General features: G+C 42.5%; 1 long non-coding RNA gene across 2 annotated transcripts; it reads right to left on the reverse strand.

Annotated features, from left to right (window-relative positions):
• Positions 1-15,592, reverse strand: LOC147147815 (uncharacterized). 2 transcript variants are annotated; one of them, XR_015086952.1, is made up of 4 exons: positions 15,239-15,592; positions 13,383-13,686; positions 3,129-3,268; positions 1-148 (listed from the first exon to the last, which is right to left on the reverse strand). It is a non-coding gene; the product is annotated as an uncharacterized LOC147147815 (long non-coding RNA). The 2 variants fall into 2 exon arrangements; XR_015086953.1 differs by lacking the exon at positions 1-148 and adding an exon at positions 2,802-2,891.
• Positions 15,593-16,614: the final 1,022 nt, after the last annotated feature.

The raw sequence follows: 16,614 nt of genomic DNA on the forward strand, positions 1-16,614 counted from the left end.
TGTGTTGAGCCTCTGGTTAACAGGCCACAGAAGAGAGAGAGAATATGGCAATTACACAGTGCCGCTCATGTATCTAAGTCTGCCTGACAAGTTTCTCCTTGGATCCCCGGAAGCATTGTTGTAGCTCTGCACGCTGCATGCCACCACCCTGGAAGAAGAAATAAATGGAGGAGAGAAAGAGTGTAGCGAACACTGGTGAGTAGAGAAGATGGAGGCCTCTGTTAAGTGCTGTGCTTGAAAGCCAGTCTGGCCTCATTAGCTGTCAGTTGTAACAATACTGAGCTGGCAGCGAAGACTGCTCCCAGTCTCTGTGCCATAAATCACAGGCTGACAGGGCCTTGACAGGGCTGGGAACTTACACACATGCAGGACTTGCTTGCACTCTGGCTCTCTGCTGATCTCTTTTCTTCCCTCTTTTTCCAACGCACTCTCTTTCTCTCTCTATTTATCCTCCCACTCCCTTCTCTTTCTTTGTTGGTACCACTCCCCACATTTGCTTTTTACGTCTTTCCTTCTTAGCCTCGCTCTGATCATTGAAGGAAGCTCAGGATGATGCTTAGTTGAACACATTTAAGCTCTTTTGTTCTTGTCTGTCCCATACTGTTTGTAAACAGGATGTGTATAGTGTATATGTCTGTTTGATTATAAAGTCTGTCATACTTTGATGGATTATCAGATAATCAGACTCTATAGACCCATTTCCAGTTTGTAAACAACAATGATAATCAGCATAAATGCTCATGTACTGCTGGTGCATAAAGGACGTTGGGGTACGTTAATATTATGTACACATAAGCGGACTAACTGTAAAGTATCGCAAACATTAGTTTAAAAATGAACATTTCCAGATGGAACGCAAACTTCTGATCCTAATGGGATTACAGAATCAGAGTGAGATGTTACAATGTGGTCCGTTTGGTCAATTTGAAATTCTTCAGTCAGGATTTAAAGCCCATCACTCTACTGAGACGGCTCTCGTGACTAATGATCATCTCCTAGCTATGAACTCCGACATCTCATCAATACTACTCTTGCTCGATCTTAGTGCTGCTTTTGACACCGTCGATCATAACATACTATTAGAACGCCTTGAAGTATGTGTTGGTATCTCAGGCTCAGCACTTTCTTGGTTTAATTCTTACCTCTCGGAGAGGACGCACCGTGTAATTCATGGCAATGCGACTTCTGAGTTTTGTAAAGTTACATGTGAAGTCCCGCAGGGATCCGTACTAAGACCCCTATTGTTTAGCATCTACATGCTTCCGCTTGGTGATATTATACGTAAATATAACATTCGTTTTCACTGTTATGTTGATGATACCAGTTATATATGCCGCTCGAGATAACAAACCCGGCTAATTGCTGTAATTTAGAGGCGTGCCTTGCCGAGATCAAACAATGGATGTCTCTCAATTTTTTGCTTTTTAACTCAGATAAAACCGAGATGTTGATTATTGGCCCTGCTTGTCATCGGCACCTATTTAAGAACGCCACTCTGAGGCTCGATAAATGTAATATTACCCAAAGTGATTCAACAAAAAATCTTGGTGTTGTATTCGTCTCAACTGTGTCTTTTCAAATGCACATTAAGAATATTACTAGAACTGTGTTTTTCCATCTCCATAATATTGCTAAAATTCATCCAATTCTATCGAATAGTGATGCAGAAATTTTAATCCATGCGTTTGTTACGCCTCGCCTCGATTATTGTAACATTTTGCTCTCTGGTCTTCTCATGTCTAGTATTAAAAGTCTGCAGCTAGTCTAAAATGCTGCAGCCAGACTCCTGACAAGGACGAGAAAGTTCGATAATATTATTCAGATATAAGCCAATTTGCATTGGCTCCCAGTCCACTTGAGATACGATTTCAAGGTTTTGCTACTTACCTACAAAATATTGCACGGCTTAGCACCTACCTATCTCATCGATTTAGTGATAACATATGTTCCGATCCGAAACCTTCGGTCACAAAATGCCGGCCATTTAGTGATCCCGAGAGGCAAAAAGAAGTCCGCGGGTTCTAGAGCGTTTTCTATTCGGGCACCAGTGCTCTGGAATGCTCTACCTGTGGATATTAGAGGCGCTAACTCAGTAGAAATGTTTAAAACACGAATAAAGACTTATTTGTACACTTCTGCATTTAGTTGAACTGTTTGTTTTGGCCTCTTTACAGCCGCTTCTATTCTTTTCCCTGCCCCCTTTTACCAGGCTTGGGAATTAGGTGATGTCGACCGAATTGGAGGTTGCCGTTTCGATCCCACAGCAACAGACTGCGACAAGATCGGAGGCTGACCACATCCTCGGAGGCGCTGCTACGGAGATCTCTACATTGACCATTGGGCCCCTGCTCACCTCACCGATGTCATCTTTATGCAGCACTTCATTTGATTAACTTTCACATTATTTTAACAAACACTGTATAGTACCATAATGTGTGTTAAATGTTGCCTACTCGGCATCCATTGCAACCTGATCATCTTGGAAGGGGGATTCCCCCATCTGTGGTCCCTTCTCAAGGTTTCTCACTTTTCCCCAGATGTTTTTGTTTTAGTTTTTCCTTGCCCTCCTGGGCGTTAAGATCAGGGGATGTCATGTATATGCTGTCGTCATGTGAAGCCCTTTGATTTGATAGTCCTGTGATTAAGGGCTATATAAATAAATTTGACTTCGTCGGATGTTCATCTTTATTGAGTGGAAAAACCTAGTGTAACCACATAGAGAGAAAACTTCAGCCCTGCTTGGGCCATCGTCAACAGGAAGGAGAACAACTAACTCACAGCTAATTCTACTTGCATGGCAGGTTGAGTAACATAGCTAGCGGCGATCTCAGTGGGACCGCACTGTGGACAAATTTAACTTGCTGACGTCTTGGATGTCCAGGTAAAAATGGCTAAAGGTAAACAAAAAACAAACAAACACAAACAAACAAAACAATTATGCTAACGTATTAAAAGCTAAGTTAAATGGAACTAGAGTGCACCGAAGCTCATCATAGCTGAATGAGTTAGCCAACAGTTAATTACTTAGCATTTGTAGCCAACAGCTTACCATTATTCTACAAATCCACCAACACTCACCATTTGAAGACATAAAAGTTCAGTTAAACCAAATGGCCACGATAACTTACCAGATATGAAATGTGCACAGCAAACATGATTATGTCCTCGGTCCAATCTGTGCTTAATAGTTTGTAGACACAGGCTCCTCCAGTTTTTGAAATGGCCTGTTTCCTCAAGGAGTGGAGAAATTCCACTCGGATTCGTACACCTGTACACATAACAGTTCGGCATGTTGTTATTGTTTAAAAACATTTAAAAAAATACAACAACGCCAGACAAGAAAAAAAAAACATCAAATCTTCTCATCTACATAACGTGTGCTTCCCGTTTTTTTGTTGTTTTTTTTTTACACCAGTGATGCGTGCGCAGCTTTTTATGACGTAGAACGGAAAGGGGTCTACAGTTTTGCATGTGTGTTTGTTCACGCTGCTGTGTAATAGGAATAACAGTTAACGGCACTATTTAAGCCAATGAACAGTAAAACAATGGATTTCACATTTTACTATACAGCGGTACCTTGACTTACAAGTTCAATTCATTCCAGACTCAGCTCAATTTACTTGTATATCCAATCATGCATTCTCTGAAACCCTTATCCTCACCAGGGTCGCAGGCGTCCTGAAGCCTATCCTAACTGACTTTTGGATGAGAGGCAGGATACAACCTGAACCACCCAATTGCAGGTATATGAAATGAATTTTCTACATTGAAATGACTTGCACGCCCAAGAACTTGAATGCCAGTTAGCTTAAAAAGTAGTAGTGTAAACTATATTCTGCAGTTTTGACAAGTCATTGTTCCTTTCTTCTTTTCACGGAAAAAAAGTTGTCCTGTTCAGATAAAATTGCTCCTTTGGTAGCATCCATTTCCTCAGGGGCCAACAATGTTTAAAAGCTTGAAACTGCCTCTTGCTGACACTATAGCTATTGGTTCTATCCCTTCAGAGAATCCTGCTTAGCAAAGTCGTTTTTGGTTCTACAAATGTATCAGTTAAATCTTTTATGTCTTGGCAAGACATTACATACATGGGGTAGAACGAGATTTTTTTTGCAGTCGACACCAATGTGATGAAAGTCGAGTTTAAGTCAATTTATCAATGACACCATTTTTTCTTTTTTTTTTTTTGCACAGTCCAGCAGTTTTTGGGCCATGGACCAGTTTTACGTAAAGACATATTTGAACAGACTGTATAGGAATAAAGGGAACAAAAATTAAATAAAAATATAACTCACCATTACGGTGAATTGAGCTGTTGTAATTAGTTGAGCCCTGTACATTGTAGCCAGACTCCACAAAATTAAGCCTGCTTACACTGTTTCTATTTTCACTTGTGCTATTATTGTGTTTGAGTATAGACTTGTATATTTTGAAAGTGACTATGCTACTGATCTCATTTGGTAACATTTTTCAACACGTTTGTAGTATGCTGGCCGTATACATTGACGCCAGTGTTGTGCAGTTACATAAATGTGATATTGGTGAGTGTTGTATCACACAACTTATATGATGAATAGAGTTTTCGCCAGGACACAGTTGTTGTCCATGCATTATTGTACATCATTTTGGTGACGAAGATGGATTTTATTTTGCGCTCTGCCATCTTCCCTTGCCCCAAATCCCATAGTCCCACAGGTATGAATCGAGGTGATCCCAATAGCCAAATCTAGTGATGCTAACTGCTATTCATATCTACAACCACCTCATTTTCATTCTTTTGTTCCCGCGTACACATATGCAGACTATGTACCCTTGTTGGCAGGACATTTCACTGCACCGCAGAACATTCGAGTCCGTCGATGGCAGATGACGGGCGAGCCGGATGTAATCTGTAAATTTGCCGCTTGAGACAATTTCCCCAAAACACGTGACTTGCATTTGGTCAACTTTAAGCTTTAAAAGTTCATGAAGAAGTAATAAAGTCAACTTGTCAAATAGTCGGTTTAATCGTTATTACATACATGTGTTCTTGCAAACAGCTGCCAGACTATTGGTAAAAACAAGTGTATTACTGACTTTGAGGCGGAACAAGAACAACAGTGCTATAAGCACTCCAGTTCAAGGACATATAGTGAAAAATTGTTTAAAGATGATTGAAATGCAAAGTGTCTCTGTGGTTTTTGGTTGTGACTGTATGATTTTATTTGCATGTGGAGGAAGTTATGGTCCGTTTGCTTGCCTGAGACTGAGCAGGAGCTGCTGCTAAAGCTGTCTGCCGCCATCCATTATGGCGACGTGTGTTGATGTGTGTGACACAACTGGACCAGAGAGGAAGGAAGCTGACGAGAGTGGGCCATCAATCATCACATTTTGACACACACACACACACACAACCCCCCCCACACACACACACACGAACACGCACGCGCGCACACATGCAAACACATGGTTGGGGATTTAGAAAGTGAGCAGACAGCTGGAATGAACTGAACTAACATGTTTATGCCTACATACACATAAATGTGAGGTGTGTACATATATGATATAAACACTAGAATGAGTTCACAGCTGGTTAACATGCCCTTAAATTTTGCATTTGGAAGGCATGTGTGTGAACGCCTCCGCCCTCCAGTGTAGCATTTTAGTAGCTAGCTCCGACTGGACCCATCTGGATCTAACATTCGAGGTCAGCTGAGGTACAACATTCGTTGTGAAGAATTTAATTGATCAAACAGATTTGAATGGTACCCTATCATCACTTAAACTAGAAGACGCAACAAACACACCATCACCCCACTGCAGCCACAGCACACGACACAACCTTACATCTTGTTGTAGTATTATTAAATCAAATGTACATTGGAAGCTTTATAAGCTTGGAGTTGTCCAGCATTGCCTTTTTAATTTGTGGTATTTTCCACAGCATGGTTCCACAATGAAACAATCAGCATTTGCATTAAAATCTAACACGGGTTCCAGAATGTAATGCTTTTAAAATGTTAACCTACGGCTACTACTTTATAATGTGCTAATACAGTAAAGAGTGTGGCCTCCCACCCAGAGTAGATAAAATCTCTGCCAGCGCTAGAGTTGGGCATCGTTTGAATTTGGATGATTCCGGTTCCGATTCTTTGATTCGATTCCGGTTCCTAACGATTCTTGATTTCAATTCTGAACCCCCCAAAAAAAGAGTTATTTTTGGACAAATCACATGAACTTTTCTGTTTTTTAATTTCATGAAGTTTTTACTGTTTGTAAACTTTACCATGAATTACTCAAAGGGATGTTTTTAACCAGTATATTTATTTTGTATCATTATTTAGTATTATATTTCACAAGAGCTTTATTTTTGAGAGGTTCTCGACAATATAATAACACAGCTGTTGCTGAAAGCATGCTACTTAATCTCAATTGACTGGCTAACCTTGCTTTTCTGTAGAAAGAAAATGTATATGACAAACACATTGCTGCATTTTAAGGGCAAGCAAGGAAAGTTTTACGAATCTAAGGTAACCATATGCTGTACAGTATGTATGTATGTATATGCTGCAGCTGTGTATGCTGTAAGATAAATATTAGCTGGATATGTGCATTTGTGTGTTGAACTTCTTAGCTCAATGTTGCCATCAGACGTACTTGGCTGATTCTGACTTTTGGTCATGAGCCACATCATGTCAATACTATGGCTAGGCGAGCCAGCCGGGCCGGCCCGGGCTACTTTTTAAGCTAGCATTCAAGTTCTTGGGCGATTCATTCTAATGTGGAAAATGTATTTGATATACTTGCAATTGGCTGTTTCAGGTTGTACCCTCCTCTCATCCAAAAGTCAGTTAGGATAGGCTCCAGGACGCCTGCGACTCTGGTGAGGATAAGAGTTTCAGAGAATACATGATTTGATATACAGGTACAAGTAAATTGACTTTGGAATATACATTAGGCCGGTCTAGAGATTTAAAAATTGAGTGATTAATTAATTATGATTTGTAATTAATTGATCTAATTAATATATTTTTAATCTCACTTAAAAAAAGTGTCCAGTCACCCCCAAATAACCATGATTGCGAGATGAGGTCCAGTGATCTGTGGTTATAGCAATAGCAATTTGTCCGAATCCCCCGCCAAAATGTAAAGTTTGCTTTTCTTTTCACCGTCATACAACTTGCTGGTTTTAGTCATCACTGCAGTCATGCATGGTGGTTTGTATGATGGGTCATTGGACACTGTTTGCAACACCTCAATTAATCCCTTGTCTTCAACTATGTTGATCGGCCAGCAGTTCATCGCTATTCACTTGGCAAGAACATTCGTCAGCCCGTCTTTTGCAGACTCATACGCGGCTCATACGCGGGCTGTTCTGGGGTTTAGTTTGGGGAAGAGCTTTGCAATGGCTCGCTACATTAACGTCTTCGTTGCTATCATTAGCTGTGGCTTTAGTCGCGGCTGGTTACTTTGCATTTATGTGGTAGGCTTGAACTTCCTCTTTGGTAAGCAAAGTCCTTCTTACAAAAGACGGCATATGACTCTGCCTTTATCAATAGAGCCGTCAGGGCGTTTTTTAAAATGAACCATTCATCGAACCAGCAACTCCAACATGCTCCTCTATTTTCACGTCTTCTCTCTGCTCCTGAACTTGCCCTCCCACCTACAATAGGAGCCTATCAGGTTATGCCAAACATAATGACAACCAATCAGTGTCCACTTCAGGGTGTGACATTGACCATTGTTTTTTACACCCCCAACAACTCAAGCACAAGCCCACGTATCAAAACAGATCTCATCACGACTGGTTAGCTCGTCCGCCTCACAGTTCAGAGGTCGTGGGTTTTCAATCCCGGCCCCAACCTCCCTGTGTGGAGTTTGCATGTTCTCCCCGTGCCTGCGTGGGTTTTCTCCGGGTACTCCGATTTCCTCCCACATTCCAAAAACATGCATGGTAAGTTGATTGGACTCTCTAAATTGCCCCTAGGTGTGATTGTGAGTGCGGATGTTTGTCTTTGTGTGCCCTGCGATTGGCTGGCAACCAATTCAGGGTGTCCCTTGCCTACTGCCCGAAAATAGCTGGGATAGGCTCCAGCATGCCCCACGACCCTTGTGGGGAGAAGCGGTATCGATAATGTGTATGTATATATATATATATATATGTCAAACTTTATGCATTATCGGGCGGTAATTACATTTTACAATGAATCACATCAAAATATTTGACGCATTTAACGCATGTATGATGACATATATGATTGCGTATTTATACATGATGGCAAGTAGTACAGTAGGTCTTAAGTTTTAAGTGGACTTTGACAATTTGTAGCAATGGAGAAGTACACAGAGACTTTAGGTAGGCAGGCGAGTGTGCGGGAAATTGCGTTTGATTGGAGAGTTGGATCAAACTTCAACAGGAAAATGGGATTACTGACCAGAAGGTACTACCCAGATTTATATCGATCTTTTCAACTGTGCATGTCTAATATCAGAGAAGGGCAAGTTTACCCTATTTTGTAAGTCCGCCCTCCGACCTCCGTCCGCGACCTGGGCATCGTCCCTCTGTCCTTGTCCATAAAAATAAACCTCCAACGCCGTATGCCCCCGTCCTTTTAAGTAAGCTCTTCCCTCCTTACATTCCGTCAGCCCGCCACCCCCCCACCCCAAAACAAAAGGGGTGGAGGGAGAATGGGCTGCGTCGGGTGCGGGGATGGGCTGCGGCGGGCGGGGAGATGGCTCGCGGGCGGCGGTAGGATTGATCCAGGCCCGCGGGGGGGGTGGGGTATTGATCGAAGCAGCGGGGGGATCGGCCACAGCGGGCGGGGGGGTTGGTTCACCTGCAGCGGGGGGGATTGGTCGCGGGCCACGGGGGGGTTGGCCACGGCGGCGGGGGGATGGATCACTATCCCAGGTTAGCCCAGTAATTCCAAAGACTTGTGAAAATAAAGATAACAATAACGTAAGATGAAATAAATATGATGAAGATATAAGGGAGATGCTTATTCAAAGATGTTGATGTAGGAGAATGAAAATGCAAGAGGCTCGAATTTCACATTGTATTGACAATTAAGGGTAATTTGTACTTCACAAAAAGAATAGAGAGCTCAAGAACAAAAGTGTTCAACAGGCAGGGATGAATGGGCATAGGCCTATGACAGGGGCGGAGCCATGGGTGGGCCTGGGTGTGCAGAGGCCCACCCAGATTGACAGACTGCCCACTCAATGAGATTCACGAAAAAATATATACTTTAAATTTTTTGTAAATTATTATCAAATAATCTTTGAATTTGTGTTTTTTTAATTTTATTGAATATTAAGAATGGCATAATTGTGGTTGTCTCAGGAAGATCTGAAATTCATATTATTCAGTTTGTCATTTTATTTGAATATACCTATGTGTCGGGACAGGAGGATTGTGCTGAGTGAGAAAAATTTACAGGCCCACCCTGATTTTTCCAGGCCCACCCATTAGCCACATACTGGCTCCGCCCCTGGTTGATGACAGATTTAAGTTAAGTTAAAGGAATGGTGGGGCCGGGATGGCCATGTTTTCACACAAGTTCATTTTATATATTTTTTGATCAGGAAAATGAAAAGAGTTGCTATTTTCTATTTTATCTATTCATTTTGGAGGAATTAGGAAATAAGTAACTCCATGAATGGAATAGCCTGCCAGAGGATGTCAGGTCTGCAGAGACTGTTGATATTTTTAAGAGGAAGCTCAAGACACACCTTTTTAGTTTGGCTTTCAACAACTTTTAAATAATTTATCTTTTCTTTTGATTGAAGATAATTCTATGTTTTGCTTTGAATGTTTTAAAGCACTTTGAGTTGCATTTTTATGTATGAAAAGTGCTATATAAATAAAATGTGATTGATTGATTGATGAATAACGCCTCTTGTTAATCAGGACAATGGCCGCGCCCCCTACCGTTCTATCCTTGTTCGGCCGGAGTCACTAGAAGAACCGATTCCAAACTCTCCATTGGAAATCATTGTACTTTCATTGCTTATAACGTCCAAAAACGGTGATCAATTGGCACCAAAATTTATGTGGACATCTCTACTAATGCCCACTTCAACATATCAAAAGGATTAACCTCTCTGTGGCTGATTTATATATGAGGAAATGTGGAAGTCAGCAGAGCTACATAGATTTAGGCTGGGACGAGCGCACACTGCTTCTTTGCTTTAAAAAAAAAAAAAAACACTGCTTCTTTGCTTTAGAAGAAAAACTGCTTCTTTGCTGATCACGGTTAGGACGGGCGAGGCATTAAACACCAGTCAGAAAATTTATAGAGACTGAAGTGGGAGTGAGACATCCAAATTTATTTGGATGAGGAATGGCCCCAGTTTTTTTACTTACAACGTGCCGTCCAATTTGGAAAGTAAGAGCCGAAATGGCACGTTCCAATGCGGCCACATTCGGCTGTGCAGTCAGCCTCGCTGGAACTTTTTGTTCGCTGTTCGATGAGGGCTTTCATCACTCTGACGGCGCTTCACTCAGGTAGAAGGTGGCGGCTGCAAGCAAGCAAGCAGGGACACCACCCGCGACTGCTTTGGAGGCGACTTGAAGACACAGGCTCATCTTCACAACCACACGCTGGGCGGACAGTAAGGAGCTAATGTTGTTGTGCTAACGCCTTTTGTTTTAACGGCCTGAAGCTAGTTGCTGCTATTAGCCGTCCCAATCCTACCTTTAGCGATGGAGGGAAGAGGGGGGCATAAAGCTCCAATCTGCTTGCTGCTGCAAGCCACGGTCTCCCTCCTGACAGTTGACACAAGTTTAGCGTAGCTAAATGTCCGAAATATAACCGGGGGTTTGTGTGCGCATTCATTCTCTTGTCCGCTTCAGCTTGTGAAAGTGGAGGCGCAATCGCCACAGTATTTTTGATTTTGTGGAGGTGATCATGATTAGATCACGTTTTATGTCAATAAATCCAAACTATTGTGAAGAACACTTTTATACTTTCACAGGTTGAAGTGGACAAGAGTAGTAATGTGCATTTGCATTTTGGTGGCGATCGGTCACCGTTTTAGACAACAGAACTGTCAAAGTATGCAATATTACCACACATGCCTTCCTCGCGTGACGTAGACCGCTGAGACCGAAAACATAACATAAGGCACCCCCCAAAAAGGGGGGGGGGTGGGGTATTTTGATGTAAATCTAATCACAAAAAAGATCTTAGATCACTGCAGAGTCTTTTGGGGGGGACACTTTGATGTCATTTTTACATGCAAACCTATTATATAATTGCCAATGTTAAGATTGAAGTTTTAGTGGTTGAATAATTAATATGTTTTGAAGTCAATCATTTTTAAAATTGTGATTTCAATCAAAAAATTGTGATAATTATATTTTCCACAATCGTCCATCCCTAATCTGGCATGAAGGTCAATGACAGACGCAAATTGATGGGAGAATATGTGTGTGTGTACGTGTGTGTGTTTCTGGGGTGTGTGTGTGTGTGTGTGTGTGTGTGTGTGTGGTGAGTTTGAGATTGGGTGAACATGCCTGTGTGTGGGTGGACAGGGAAATTCTCCCTGTGAGTGTGTTCTGGTCTGTTGAGGCTGAATCTAGCTTACAGTACAGTGTTGTGCTGAGCTGTGGGGGTGTGGGAAAGTGATCACAGTGGACTTCAGAGGGAACTGAGGAGGAATGAGGAAATTGCAGACAGATATGCCTAATGGTGGTGTTGAGGGAGTAGATTGTATGGCCAACAGCTGCTAGCTATCCATCTGAAACCAGCCAAGGATAGCTTGACTATAGACCGGATTCCTCTGCCTTGAAATCTTTCTGCTTAACCTTCTTGGGATGCGGAACTTTCTTTTTGAGAAGAGCCATTAATATGTTGATACATAAAGCACGAATAGGGGTTGTTTTCGGAGTGAAACAGAGGTGTGCATGTTACATTGACAACTAAATTGTCTTTTTTGAAGAAAGACACAATGATGAATGGCAGATGAGTAAAGTTTCTTACATCATAAATATCTCCAGCAATAACCTTTTACAATTTATGGACAAGGGTTCCTTTGAAGGTCAACACAAAATTATATTCAGCGAAAGTTTGTTTTTGAGCATCAATTTGACAGAATAATGTCTGTATACAGGGACTTGTTAGTGTTTTTCTTCCGTGCACGTGACAATCCAAACAACTGCATTATCATCATCCATATTGCTCATTTAATTTAAACAACCTTCTTATCAGTGAAATGAAAAACCTCTCCACAGATGTCTTATTAGAAAGCCTGAGAAGGAATTTGAAGTTTTAGAAAGCAGCTGTGTAACTTGCTTTCGCTATCATACCTGCATAAAACAACTGGTAACACAGCCAACATCTGCATACCACAACTCCACCTCACCCCTGATGCATGCTATGCAGTTCGATTTGTGCATTTATGCGGTGTGTAAACTGGATTTACTGATCAAGTTGATGTTGCATTTCCCAAGGAATACTATGAATGTACATTACACACTCATAATTAAATGTGCAACTCAACCCCACAAAAAAAAATGTATCGAAAAAATATAAAACCGTGACACTAATGTAGGGCGGCACGGTGATCGACTGGTTAGCACGTCCGCCTCACAGTTCAGAGGCCGTGGGTTCGATCCCGGCTCCGACCACCCTGTGTGGAGTTTGCATGTTCTCCCCGTGCCTGCGTGGGTTTCCTCCGGGTACTCTGGTTTCCTCCCACATTCCAAAAACATGCATGGTAAGTTGATTGGACACTCTAAATTGCCTCTAGGTGTGATTGTGAGTGCGGATGTTTGTCTCTGTGTGCCCTGCGATTGGCTGGCAACCAATTCAGGGTGTCCCCCGCCTACTGCCCGAAGACTGCTGGGATAGGCTCCAGCACGACCCTAGTGAGGATAAGCGGTATAGATAATGGATGGATGGATGGACACTAATGTATCGAAAAGTCATATTTTGTGAAAACACATCACACACACGCACACACACCCCCACTTAAGCACGCACACGACATGCACATACACAAACACACACACACGTATATAATAGTTTATTGTATAGGGTAGGGACACATACAGCCGTTCATCATACGTACATATGTGAACAAACGCTTAAGTCATTGGAAAACCATATCAGCCGATTAGAAAACATGGAACTTTTTCCTCAGTTTGTCCTGCCGTCATTACCACAGACTCTGAAATATGGGTGCCAATAAACAAGTGTTTACTGTTTACTTACTCTAGTTGAGGAAATAGGAGTTGACTTAAGACCTTACTTTGTAAGCACCGTTTTCGGGCTAAAGCCCAGTCTATTGGGCTTTCATCAGCGCCAGAGTCAATTAACACACCAACAGTCACTGTTCGTCCATGAAATTTTTGTGTTACTTTTATTAAAGTGTGAGATGGGTCAGAAGAATAAATGACTCACCAGCGCTATTCTCCTACTTGATGAATCTAACCTAGCCGAAAAAGCTGCTTGGAGATGTCCCTGGTCACCGCAGTAGAAACGTTGTCCATCTAGCAGCCGGCGCTGGTGTTCCTCAGGGGTCAACTTTGTCCCTCCATTTTCATGGGTTCCCCTGGATCACTTGAGAGTGCTGTTCTTCCTGGTGGATGTGATGCGGTGAGTGGAGGTAGTACTCTGGTCGGCTGAACTGTTACGCCCCCAGTGTTGGGATGACCACGGTGCATTCTGTTTACTGTCCCTGATTAAATCCCAGATTCTGGTAATCCTGCAGGCAACGGCATTTGTTGGAGTTGTTGGTTGCTGTAGGGTCACCAGGGCGCAAGCCCAATTATCAATTCACAAAAACAACTCACTGCGTGTTTGTTTTATCTTTCAAGAAGGCATCCAATATATAAATAATAATTATAATAAAGACTCACACAAATCGATTGAATTTTCTCGTCAGTTTTCTTTACCATCTCTGAGGTTCAGGAATCATACAATAAGCAGATCTGGACAGCTTTTCCATCGTTGCGAATGCTCTCACCCGAGACGGGCGAGGGCAGAAAAGGGGCGCGGTCTAACATGCAGCCCTCACATTTTTACTGTCTTCAAAATCTAAACATAATGTTGGTTGGTCTCCTCCCTGGCTGGCACTGCCTATGGGGCTGATCTTCACCAGCTGGTCCCGTGCTCAGACCAGATCAGTTCTGACTTTTAACTGATTATGCGATGTGTAATTCCCAATCTGGTTTTTGGTTAACCTGTTGGCTAGTATAAAGCCATACTTATAGATACAGATCCTTCACAATTATGGAATCTAAATCTGAGGAACAAACTCATCTTGAATGGAATCAAAAGGTCCATGCAAAATGGCGTCAAGTTGCACAATATTGTTCCATCCACTATCAGTAGCTAATATGTGGAACTCAATGGCATAGTCCAACACTCTAGTCCGAAACCTTGTTACTGACCAACCAATGCATGAGGTGCCTTCCTTCCAGGAGCGGTGTGAAAATCTTTTCTTAAGGAGTTACTGAACTCAGATATCTAACATTTGTGACCACTCTGCTGTGGCCCAGGTTGCTGCTCTGCACCGCGTTTCTGACGCCCTCCGAGCGAGACTGGCAAGCCCAAGTCAACTTCCGCGCCGCACCGATAGCTGCCATGATGGGGCCTGCGGGCGAGCGTGTGTGCGCACGCTGGTGTAGCCGCCCTGTCACCGGTCCGACCACCGCCACCAGGGCCGCCTTTACCTCCTCCTAGGCCTAGAGGCTAACCGTCAAATATAGGCCCTTCTCTCTGCAATATAAGTCTACATGGCCCATAACCCAAACTCTGTACCTTCCGAGACCATTTCGTAAGGACTCACTAGTTGAATCTGCCGTCATTGAAAAACCACTCCTGGTGCATCTGTGATATTCCAACCTGTCCACTCATTATGTCCTTTTTATCAAAGTGAGATGTGTGTTCACTTGGACAGAATATTGACTGATAAAGTACGGCCAGCTACGGTCCTGGCAGCTTGGCTGCGTAAAACATATGTGCGCGGGTATCAATCACGTGACGTCCGGAGCTCTGTAACGGGAACTTCCTCTACATGAGGATTGGCTGAAAATTGTCATAGTATATCGTACGGGTGTACCGCGGATGCCATGATGACATTATTGACCGAGAAATAAACAAGTGACAGAATAATGTGGAATTGAAAGCCTTCCGATCAGCCCCCTACAACGGGCTTTGTGTACTGCAGCAGCAAGTGACCCTCTCTACGGCCACGGCGTTGCACAGACCTAACTTGTAACCTTCTGAGCCTTTGTATGATCGTAAGGACTCACCAGTGTAGTGCTCAGACATCTGCCATTGTGATAGTTGAAAAAGGACTCCTGGTACATCTGTGATATCCAACCTGTCCAGTATGCACATGTATCTCATTGTGTCCTTTTCATCAAAGTGCGACGTGAATTCATTTGGACGGAATGTTGACTGGTAACCTGCCACCACTACGGTCCCGTCAGCTTGGCTGCATAAACACTTAGTGATTTAAAAAAAAAAAAAGTTCTATGCAGGCCCAATAATTAAAACAAGGCATTTTGATTAATGTTGCATTTGTGGAATATGAGTTAAGCAGCAAAATCCACCCATTTTAGCCATCTCTGGGGGTGGCCATTTTGTCACTTCTGTCGATTGAAAAGGACATCACAGATGCGCAGGGCGCAGCTAACGACCAATTATGGCTCAGCTTCAGAAAACAGGTGAGCTGTGATTGGTCGTTACTTGAGGGTTTTGTTAAAAAACCCGGCTATGTGTAGATAAGGCCTGAAAGTGCCTCCCGCCCCCCCAAAAAATAATTCTGGATTTAAACAAGCCATTTAGCAAAGCAGTGTTGGTTCGACTAGCCTCATAAAGTTCAGTTTTTCTTGAGAAGCGCGCCTTGAAAGTTAATTTCTAATCATGGTCCGATATCTTTGTTGCCAGCAGAGGTGGGTAGTAACGAGTTACATTTACAGTACTCCGTTACATTTACTTGAGTAAGTTTTGGGAAATGTTGTACTTCTAGGAGTAGTTTTAAATCACTCTACTTTTTCACTTGAGTATTTTTGTGAAGAAGAAACTGTACTCTTACTCCGCTACATTAGGCGACATTGAACCCGTTACTTAAATCCCCTCCGCATACATATGCTTCTCTCTCTCTCTCTCTCTCTCTCTCTCTCTCTCTCTCTCTCTCTCTCTCTCTCTCTCTCTCTCTCTCTCTCTCTCTCTCTCTCTCTCCCTCTCTCTCTCTCTCTCAGAGAAAGGCGCATTTATTTTGTCAGAGACCTGCGCCAGGCTCCACCATGTGACTGTGTTTCACCAATCAAACGTAGCCGTATGGCCGTATAGCCCTGCAGTCTCGTCACGTGATCATATTCAACGGAAAAGAGTTGTTTTCGGATGAAACGGATTGAAAATGTTACGCAGCAATGCTGACTATGCAGACACAGAAGAAGAGATTCTTTGGGAAAAACACACACAGTTTATACGAGTTCATAGGCTACTTTGTTGTTCTGCCTGCGGTGCCTGTTAAAAAAAAAGTATAGGGGATGAAATTTTGTGCTACTTGTGCTTAATTTATACTATTATTATTTTATTGTTTATTAAAGTATACTTGAATTGATATTAAGATTTAGATTTAAGATTATTTTAAGTTATTCTTTAATTAAATGTTATTCAT

This window comes from Filicampus tigris, chromosome 5 (assembly GCF_054856515.1).
Source record: "Filicampus tigris isolate MCC_2025a chromosome 5, RoL_Ftig_1.0, whole genome shotgun sequence".
NCBI lineage: Eukaryota > Metazoa > Chordata > Actinopteri > Syngnathiformes > Syngnathidae > Filicampus > Filicampus tigris.